Here is a 10,010-nt window from a genome sequence, read left to right as displayed (position 1 = left end):
AATGGTAGTAGTAGTAGTATTAGTAATGGTAGTGGTAGTAGTATTAGTAATGGTAGTAGTAGTAGTATTAGTAATGGTAGTAGTAGTAGTATTAGTAATGGTAGTGGTAGTAGTATTAGTAATGGTAGTGGTAGTAGTATTAGTAATGGTAGTAGTAGTAGTATTAGTAATGGTAGTAGTAGTAGTAGTAGTAATGGTAGTGGTAGTAGTATTAGTAATGGTAGTGGTAGTAGTAGTATGGTAAGTGGTAGTAGTAGTATTAGTAATGGTAGTAGTAGTAGTATTAGTAATGGTAGTAGTAGTAGTATTAGTAATGGTAGTGGTAGTAGTATTAGTAATGGTAGTAGTAGTAGTATTAGTAATGGTAGTAGTAGTAGTATTAGTAATGGTAGTAGTAGTAGTATTAGTAATGGTAGTAGTAGTAGTAGTAGTAATGGTAGTAGTAGTAGTATTAGTAATGGTAGTAGTAGTAGTATTAGTAATGGTAGTGGTAGTAGTATTAGTAGTGGTAGTAATGGTAGTAGTAGTAGTATTAGTAATGGTAGTAGTAGTAGGAGTAGTAATAGTAGTAGTAGTGGTAGTAGTAGTAGTAATGGTAGTAGTAGTAGTAGTAGTAAGTAAGTAGTAGTAGTATTAGTAATGGTAGTAGTAGTAGTATTAGTAATGGTAGTAGTAGTAGTGGTAGTAATGGTAGTGGTAGTAGTATTAGTAATGGTAGTAGTAGTAGTATTAGTAATGGTAGTGGTAGTAGTATTAGTAATGGTAGTAGTAGTAGTAGTAGTAGTAATGGTAGTAGTAGTAGTATTAGTAATGGTAGTAGTAGTAGTATTAGTAATGGTAGTAGTAGTAGTATTAGTAATGGTAGTAGTAGTAGTATTAGTAATGGTAGTAGTAGTAGTATTAGTAATGGTAGTGGTAGTAGTATTAGTAATGGTAGTAGTAGTAGTATTAGTAATGGTAGTAGTAGTAGTAGTAATGGTAGTAGTAGTAGTAGTAGTAATGGTAGTGGTAGTAGTATTAGTAATGGTAGTAGTAGTAGTATTAGTAATGGTAGTAGTAGTAGTATTAGTAATGGTAGTAGTAGTAGTATTAGTATGGTAGTAGTAGTAGTAGTAGTATTAGTAATGGTAGTAGTAGTAGTATTAGTAATGGTAGTGTAGTAGTATTAGTAATGGTAGTGGTAGTAGTAGTAGTAATGGTAGTAGTGGTAGTGGTAGTAGTAGTATTAGTAATGGTAGTAGTAGTAGTATTAGTAATGGTAGTAGTAGTAGTATTAGTAATGGTAGTAGTAGTAGTATTAGTAATGGTAGTAGTAAGTAGTAGTAGTATTAGTAATGGTAGTGGTAGTAGTATTAGTAATGGTAGTGGTAGTAGTATTAGTAATAGTAGTAGTAGTAGTAGTATGGTAGTGGTAGTAGTAGTAGTAATGGTAGTGGTAGTAGTATTGGTAGTGGTATGGTAGTAGTAGTAGTATTAGTAATGGTAGTAGTAGTATTTAGTAATGGTAGTGGTAGTAGTATTAGTAATGGTAGTAGGTAGTAGTAGTAATGGTAGTAGTAGTAGGTAGTAATGGTAGTAGTAGTAGTAGTAGTAATGGTAGTGGTAGTAGTAGTAATGGTAGTAAGTAGTAGTAGTAGTAATGGTAGTAGTAGTAGTATTAGTAATGGTAGTAGGTATTAGTAATGGTAGTAGTAGTAGTATTAGTAATGGTAGTAGTAGTAGTAGTAGTAATGGTAGTGGTAGTAGTATTAGTAATGGTAGTGGTAGTAGTAGTAGTAGTAATGGTAGTAGTAGTAGTAGTAGTAATGGTAGTAGTAGTAGTATTAGTAATGGTAGTAGTAGTAGTAATAGTAATAGTAGTAGTAGTAGTATTAGTAATGGTAGTAGTAGTAGTATTAGTAATAGTAGTAGTAGTAGTAGTAGTAGTATGGTAGTAGTAGTAGTATTAGTAAGTGGTAAGTAGTAGTAGTATTAGTAATGGTAGTGGTAGTAGTATTAGTAATGGTAGTAGTAGTAGTATTAGTAATGGTAGTAGTAGTAGTATTAGTAATGGTAGTGGTAGTAGTATTAGTAATGGTAGTAGTAGTAGTATTAGTAATGGTAGTAGTAGCAGTATTAGTAATGGTAGTGGTAGTATTATTAGTAATGGTAGTAGTAGTACTGGTAGTGGTAGTGGTAGTAATGGTAGTAGTAGTAGTATTAGTAATGGTAGTAGTAGTATTAGTAATGGTAGTGGTAGTAGTATTAGTAATGGTAGTAGTAGTAGTACTGGTAGTAATGGTAGTGGTAGTAGTAGTAGTACTGGTAGTGGTAGTAATGGTAGTAATGGTAGTAGTATTAGTAATGGTAGTAATGGTAGTAGAGTACTGGTAGTGGTAGTAATGGTAGTAATGGTAGTAGTAGTAGTATTTGTAATGGTAGTAGTAGTAGTAGTACTGGTAGTAATGGTAGTAGTGGTATTAGTAATGGTAGTAGTAGTACTGGTACTGGTAGTACTGGTAGTAACGGTAGTAGTAGTGGTAGTAACGGTAATAGTAGTAGTAGTAGTAGTAGTAGTAATGGTGGTGGTAGTATTATTAGTAATGGTAGTAGTAGTACTGGTCGTGGTAGTAATGGTAGTGGTGGTAGTAGTAGTAGCAGCAATAGTAGTAATAGTAGTAGTAGTATTAGTAATTGTAGTAGTAGTACTGGTAGTGTTAGTAATGGTAGTAATGGTAGTAGTAGTAGTAGTAGCAGTATAGTAGTAGTAATGGTAGTAGTAGTACTGGTAGTGGTAGTAATGGTAGTGGTAGTGGTATTAGTAATGGTAGTGGTAGTAGTATTAGTAATGGTAGTAGTAGTAGCAGTAGTAATAGTAGTACTGTTAGTAGTAGTAGTATTAGTAATGGTAGTAGTAGTAATGGTAGTGGTAGTGGTATTAGTAATGGTAGTGGTAGTAGTATTAGTAATGGTAGTAGTAGTAGTAGTAGTAATGGTAGTAGTAGTAGTATTAGTAATGGTAGTAGTAGTAGTAGTAGTGGTAGTACTGGTAGTAATGGTAGTAGTAGTAGTAGTAGTGGTAGTAATGGTAGTAGTAGTAGTAGTACTGGTAGTGGTAGTAATGGTAGTAGTAGTAGTAGTAGTAGTATTAGTAATGGTAGTAGTAGTACTGGTAGTGGTAGTAATGGTAGTGGTGGTAGTAGTAGTAGTAGTAATAGTAGTAATGGTAGTAGTAGTATTAGTAATTGTAGTAGTAGTACTGGTAGTGGTAGTAGTAGTAGTAGTAGTAGTAGTAGTAGTAATGGTCGTAGTAGTACTGGCAGTGGTAGTAATGGTAGTAGTAGTGGTATTAGTAATGGTAGTGGTAGTAGTATTAGTAGTAGTGGTAGTAATGGTAGTAGTAGTAGTATTAGTAATGGTAGTAGTAGTAGGAGTACTGGTAGTGGTAGTAATGGTAGTAATGGTAGTGATAGTAGTGGTAGTAATGGTAGTAATGGTAGTGATAGTAGTGGTAGTAGTAATAGTAGTAATGGTAGTAGTAGTAGTATTAGTACTGGTAGTAGTAGTAATAGTTGTAATGGTAGTGGTAGTAGTAGTAATAGTAGTAATGGTAGTAGTAGTAGTAGTATTCGTAATGGTAGTAGTAGTAGTAGTACTGGTAGTAATGGTAGTGGTAGTAGTAGTAGTAATAGTAGTAATAGTAGTGGTAGTAGTAGTAATGGTAGTAGTGTAGTAGTAGTATTAGTAATGGTAGTTGTAGTAGTAGTACTGGTAGTGGTAGTAATGGTAGTAGTGTAGTAGTAGTAGTAGTAGTAATAGTAGTAGTAATGGTAGTGGTAGTAGTAGTAATGGTAGTAGTGTAGTAGTAGTATTAGTAATGGTAGTAGTGTAGTAGTAGTATTAGTAATGGTAGTTGTAGTAGTAGTACTGGTAGTGGTAGTAATGGTAGTACACGTACGATCCCCAGTTATCGGCCACCTTACTATTTTGTTCAATCACAAGATATATTAGTTTCATTTTGTTCAAAAAAGAGACACCCACCTCGAATCTGAAGTGTTTACTAGATAGTTTCTCTAGACCTTCCGGTAAAAAAAAATGTTTTTAAAATGACTTGCCTGAAATTCGTTAGGTAAAAAGTTGGATATTAAATTTTGTGGTCTGTTGCGCAGTCAAATTTGACAATATACAGCCTGTCCCACAAAATGTGTAAATATGTTGTTTTTCTTTTTAAACTCTCACAACTTAACTTACATAAATTGCAATGGAAATCGGTGGTTAGCTAACTAGAAGGGTGTCTTTAGTCGCAAAACTTACCATTATTTCCCATTTAAATGTTGTCGGATGCTGGGGGAAAATGTAGCTATTCCTCATGTTGTTCATTTTCTCTCTGCATTGTTGGGAAGGACCTGTTAGCATTTCACTGTTAGTCTACACCTGTTGTTTACGAAGGATGTGACAAATTCCAATTTGATTTTGACAGCTGATATTACCATGGACAAAACATCCTCTCTAGATTTTATCACACTAATGTCTGCTCTTCTCTAACAGACTGGACTCTCACAGACTGGACTCTCACAGACTGGACTCTCACAGACTGGACTCTCACAGACTGGACTCTCTGGACTCTCACAGACTGGACTCTCACAGACTGGACTCTCACAGACTGGACTCTCACAGACTGGACTCTCACAGACTGGACTCTCACAGACTGGACTCTCACAGACTGGACTCTCACAGACTGGACTCTCGCAGACTGGACTCTCGCAGACTGGACTCTCACAGACTGGACTCTCACAGACTGGACTCTCGCAGACTGGACTCTCACACTGGACTCTCACAGACTGGACTCTCACAGACTGGACTCTCACAGACTGGACTCTCACAGACTGGACTCTCACAGACTGGACTCTCAGGTGTTAGAGATACATAAGTCTAATAGATGGTCTATATACTGTCTATCCAGTCTAATAGATTATATATATACATCCAGTCTAATAGATTATATATATATATACACATCCAGTCTAATAGATGGTCTATATATACATCCAGTCTAATAGATTATATATATATATACACATCCAGTCTAATAGATTATATATATACATCCAGTCTAATAGATGGTCTATATATACATCCAGTCTAATAGATTATATATATACATCCAGTCTAATAGATTATATATATACATCCAGTCTAATAGATGGTCTATATATACATCCAGTCTAATAGATGGTCTATATATACATCCAGTCTAATAGATGGTCTATATACATCCAGTCTAATAGATGGTCTATATACATCCAGTCTAATAGATGGTATATATACATCCAGTCTAATAGATTATATATATACATCCAGTCTAATAGATGGTCTATATATACATCCAGTCTAATAGATTATATATATACATCCAGTCTAATAGATTATATATATACATCCAGTCTAATAGATTATATATATACATCCAGTCTAATATATTATATATATACATCCAGTCTAATAGATTATATATATATACATCCAGTCTAATAGATGGTCTATATACATCCAGTCTAATAGATTATATATATACATCCAGTCTAATAGATGGTATATATATACATCCAGTCTAATAGATGGTCTATATACATCCAGTCTAATAGATTATATATATACATCCAGTCTAATAGATTATATATATACATCCAGTCTAATAGATTATATATATACATCCAGTCTAATAGATGGTCTATATATACATCCAGTCTAATAGATGGTCTATATATACATCCAGTCTAATAGATGGTCTATATATACATCCAGTCTAATATATTATATATATACATCCAGTCTAATAGATGGTCTATATATACATCCAGTCTAATATATTATATATATACATCCAGTCTAATATATTATATATATACATCCAGTCTAATAGATTATATATATACATCCAGTCTAATAGATTATATATATACATCCAGTCTAATAGATTATATATATACATCCAGTCTAATAGATTATATATATACATCCAGTCTAATAGATGGTCTATATATACATCCAGTCTAATAGATGGTCTATATACATCCAGTCTAATAGATTATATATATACATCCAGTCTAATAGATGGTCTATATATACATCCAGTCTAATAGATTATATATATACATCCAGTCTAATAGATTATATATATACATCCAGTCTAATAGATGGTCTATATATACATCCAGTCTAATAGATGGTCTATATATACATCCAGTCTGATAGATTATATATATACATCCAGTCTTATAGATGGTCTATATATACATCCAGTCTAATAGATTATATATATACATCCAGTCTAATAGATGGTCTATATATACATCCAGTCTGATAGATTATATATATATCCAGTCTTATAGATGGTCTATATATACATCCAGTCTAATAGATTATATATATACATCCAGTCTAATAGATTATATATATACATCCAGTCTAATAGATTATATATATACATCCAGTCTAATAGATGGTCTATATATACATCCAGTCTAATAGATTATATATATACATCCAGTCTAATAGATTATATATATACATCCAGTCTAATAGATGGTCTATATATACATCCAGTCTAATAGATGGTCTATATACATCCAGTCTAATAGATTATATATATACATCCAGTCTAATAGATTATATATATACATCCAGTCTAATAGATTATATATATACATCCAGTCTAATAGATGGTCTATATATACATCCAGTCTAATAGATGGTCTATATATACATCCAGTCTAATAGATGGTCTATATATACATCCAGTCTAATAGATTATATATATTATATATACTATCTGCCGCCATTGTCGCAACCCCTATTACCAGCCTGTTCAACCTCTCTTTCATATCGTCTGAGATCCCCAAGGATTGGAAAGCTGCCGCAGTCATCCCCCTCTTCAAAGGGGGAGACACCCTGGACCCAAACTGCTATAGACCTATATCCATCCTGCCCTGCCTATCTAAGGTCTTCGAAAGCCAAGTCAACAAACAGGTCACTGACCATCTCGAATCCCACCGTACCTTCTCCGCTGTGCAATCTGGTTTCCGAGCCGGTCACGGGTGCACCTCAGCCACGCTCAAGGTACTAAACGATATCATTACCGCCATCGATAAAAGACAGTACTGTGCAGCCGTCTTCATCGACCTCGCCAAGGCTTTCGACTCTGTCAATCACCATATTCTTATCGGCAGACTCAATAGCCTCGGTTTCTCGGATGACTGCCTTGCCTGGTTCACCAATTACTTTGCAGACAGAGTTCAGTGTGTCAAATCGGAGGGCATGCTGTCCGGTCCTCTGGCAGTCTCTATGGGGTGCCACAGGGTTCAATTCTCGGGCCGACTCTTTTCTCTGTATATATCAATGATGTTGCTCTTGCTGCGGGCGATTCCCTGATCCACCTCTCGCAGACGACACCATTCTATATACTTTCGGCCCGTCATTGGACACTGTGCTATCTAACCTCAACGAGCTTCAATGCCATACAGCACTCCTTCCGTGGCCTCCAACTGCTCTTAAACGCGAGTAAAACCAAATGCATGCTTTTCAACCGATCGCTGCCTGCACCCGCATGCCCGACTAGCATCACCACCCTGGATGGTTCCGACCTTGAATATGTGGACATCTATAAGTACCTAGGTGTCTGGCTAGACTGCAAACTCTCCTTCCAGACTCACATCAAACATCTCCAATCGAAAATCAAATCAAGAGTCGGCTTTCTATTCCGCAACAAAGCCTCCTTCACTCACGCCGCCAAGCTTACCTAGTAAAACTGACTATCCTACCGATCCTCGATTTCGGCGATGTCATCTACAAAATGGCTTCCAACACTCTACTCAGCAAACTGGATGCAGTCTATCATAGTGCCATCCGTTTTGTCACCAAAGCACCTTATACCACCCACCACTGCGACTTGTATGCTCTAGTCGGCTGGCCCTCGCTACATATTCGTCGCCAGACCCACTGGCTCCAGGTCATCTACAAGTCCATGCTAGGTAAAGCTCCGCCTTATCTCAGTTCACTGGTCACGATGGCAACACCCATCCGTAGCACACGCTCCAGCAGATGTATCTCACTGATCATCCCTAAAGCCAACACCTCATTTGGCCGCCTTTCGTTCCAGTACTCTGCTGCGTGTGACTGGAACGACTGCAAAATCGCTGAAGTTGGAGACTTTTATCTCCCTCACCAACTTCAAACATCAGCTATCCGAGCAGCTAACCGATCGCTGCAGCTGTACATAGTCTATTGGTAAATAGCCCACCCATTTTCACCTACCTCATTCCCATACTGTTTTTATACTGTTTTATTTATTTATTTATTTACTTTTCTGCTCTTTTGCACACCAATATCTCTACCTGTACATGACCATCTGATCATTTATCACCCCAGTGTTAATCTGCAAAATTGTATTATTCGCCTACCTCCTCATGCCTTTTGCACACATTGTATATAGACTGCCCATTTTTTTTCCTACTGTGTTATTGACTTGTTAATTGTTTATTCCATGTGTAACTCTGGGTTGTCTGTTCACACTGCTATGCTTTATCTTGGCCAGGTCGCAGTTGCAAATGAGAACTTGTTCTCAACTAGCCTACCTGGTTAAATAAAGGTGAAATAAAATAAATAAAAATATACATCCAGTCTAATAGATTATATATATACATCCAGTCTAATAGATGGTCTATATACATCCAGTCTAATAGATTATATATATACATCCAGTCTAATAAATTATATATATACATCCAGTCTAATAGATGGTCTATATATACATCCAGTCTAATAGATTATATATATATACATCCAGTCTAATAGATTATATATATACATCCAGTCTAATAGATGGTCTATATATACATCCAGTCTAATAGATGGTCTATATATACATCCAGTCTAATAGATGGTCTATATATACATCCAGTCTAATAGATTATATATATACATCCAGTCTAATAAATTATATATATACATCCAGTCTAATAGATGGTCTATATATACATCCAGTCTAATAGATGGTCTATATATACATCCAGTCTAATAGATGGTCTATATATACATCCAGTCTAATAGATTATATATATACATCCAGTCTAATAGATTATATATATGCATCCAGTCTAATAGATGGTCTATATACATCCAGTCTAATAGATTATATATATACATCCAGTCTAATAAATTATATATATACATCCAGTCTAATAGATGGTCTATATATATACATCCAGTCTAATAGATGGTCTATATATACATCCAGTCTAATATATTATATATATACATCCAGTCTAATAGATGGTCTATATATACATCCAGTCTAATATATTATATATATACATCCAGTCTAATAGATGGTCTATATATACATCCAGTCTAATAGATTATATATATACATCCAGTCTAATATATTATATATATACATCCAGTCTAATAGATGGTCTATATATACATCCAGTCTAATATATTATATATATACATCCAGTCTTATAGATGGTCTATATATACATCCAGTCTAATAGATTATATATATACATCCAGTCTAATAGATGGTCTATATACTGTCTATCCAGTCTAATAGATTATATATATACATCCAGTCTAATAGATGGTCTATATACTGTCTATCCAGTCTAATAGATTATATATATACATCCAGTCTAATAGATGGTCTATATATACATCCAGTCTAATAGATTATATATATACTGTATATCCAGTCTGATAGATTATATATATACATCCAGTCTTATAGATGGTCTATATATACATCCAGTCTAATAGATTATATATATACATCCAGTCTAATAGATTATATATATACATCCAGTCTAATAGATGGTCTATATATACATCCAGTCTAATAAATTATATATATACATCCAGTCTAATAAATTATATATATGCATCCAGTCTAATAGATGGTCTATATATACATCCAGTCTAATATATTATATATATGCATCCAGTCTAATAGATGGTCTATATACTGTCTATCC

General features: G+C 34.5%; 1 protein-coding gene across 14 annotated transcripts in view; it reads right to left on the bottom strand.

Moving 5' to 3' along the window:
• dapk2b (death-associated protein kinase 2b) overlaps window positions 1–10,010 on the bottom strand; it is a 128,786-nt gene that overhangs the window by 57,647 nt on the left and 61,129 nt on the right. The gene's annotated exons all lie outside the window — the stretch shown is intronic.

This window comes from Oncorhynchus nerka, linkage group LG17, assembly GCF_034236695.1.
Source record: "Oncorhynchus nerka isolate Pitt River linkage group LG17, Oner_Uvic_2.0, whole genome shotgun sequence".
In the NCBI taxonomy this organism is placed as follows: domain Eukaryota; kingdom Metazoa; phylum Chordata; class Actinopteri; order Salmoniformes; family Salmonidae; genus Oncorhynchus; species Oncorhynchus nerka.
Note: the sequence above shows the minus strand (reverse complement) of the source record. Positions and strands in the feature narration are given on the sequence as shown.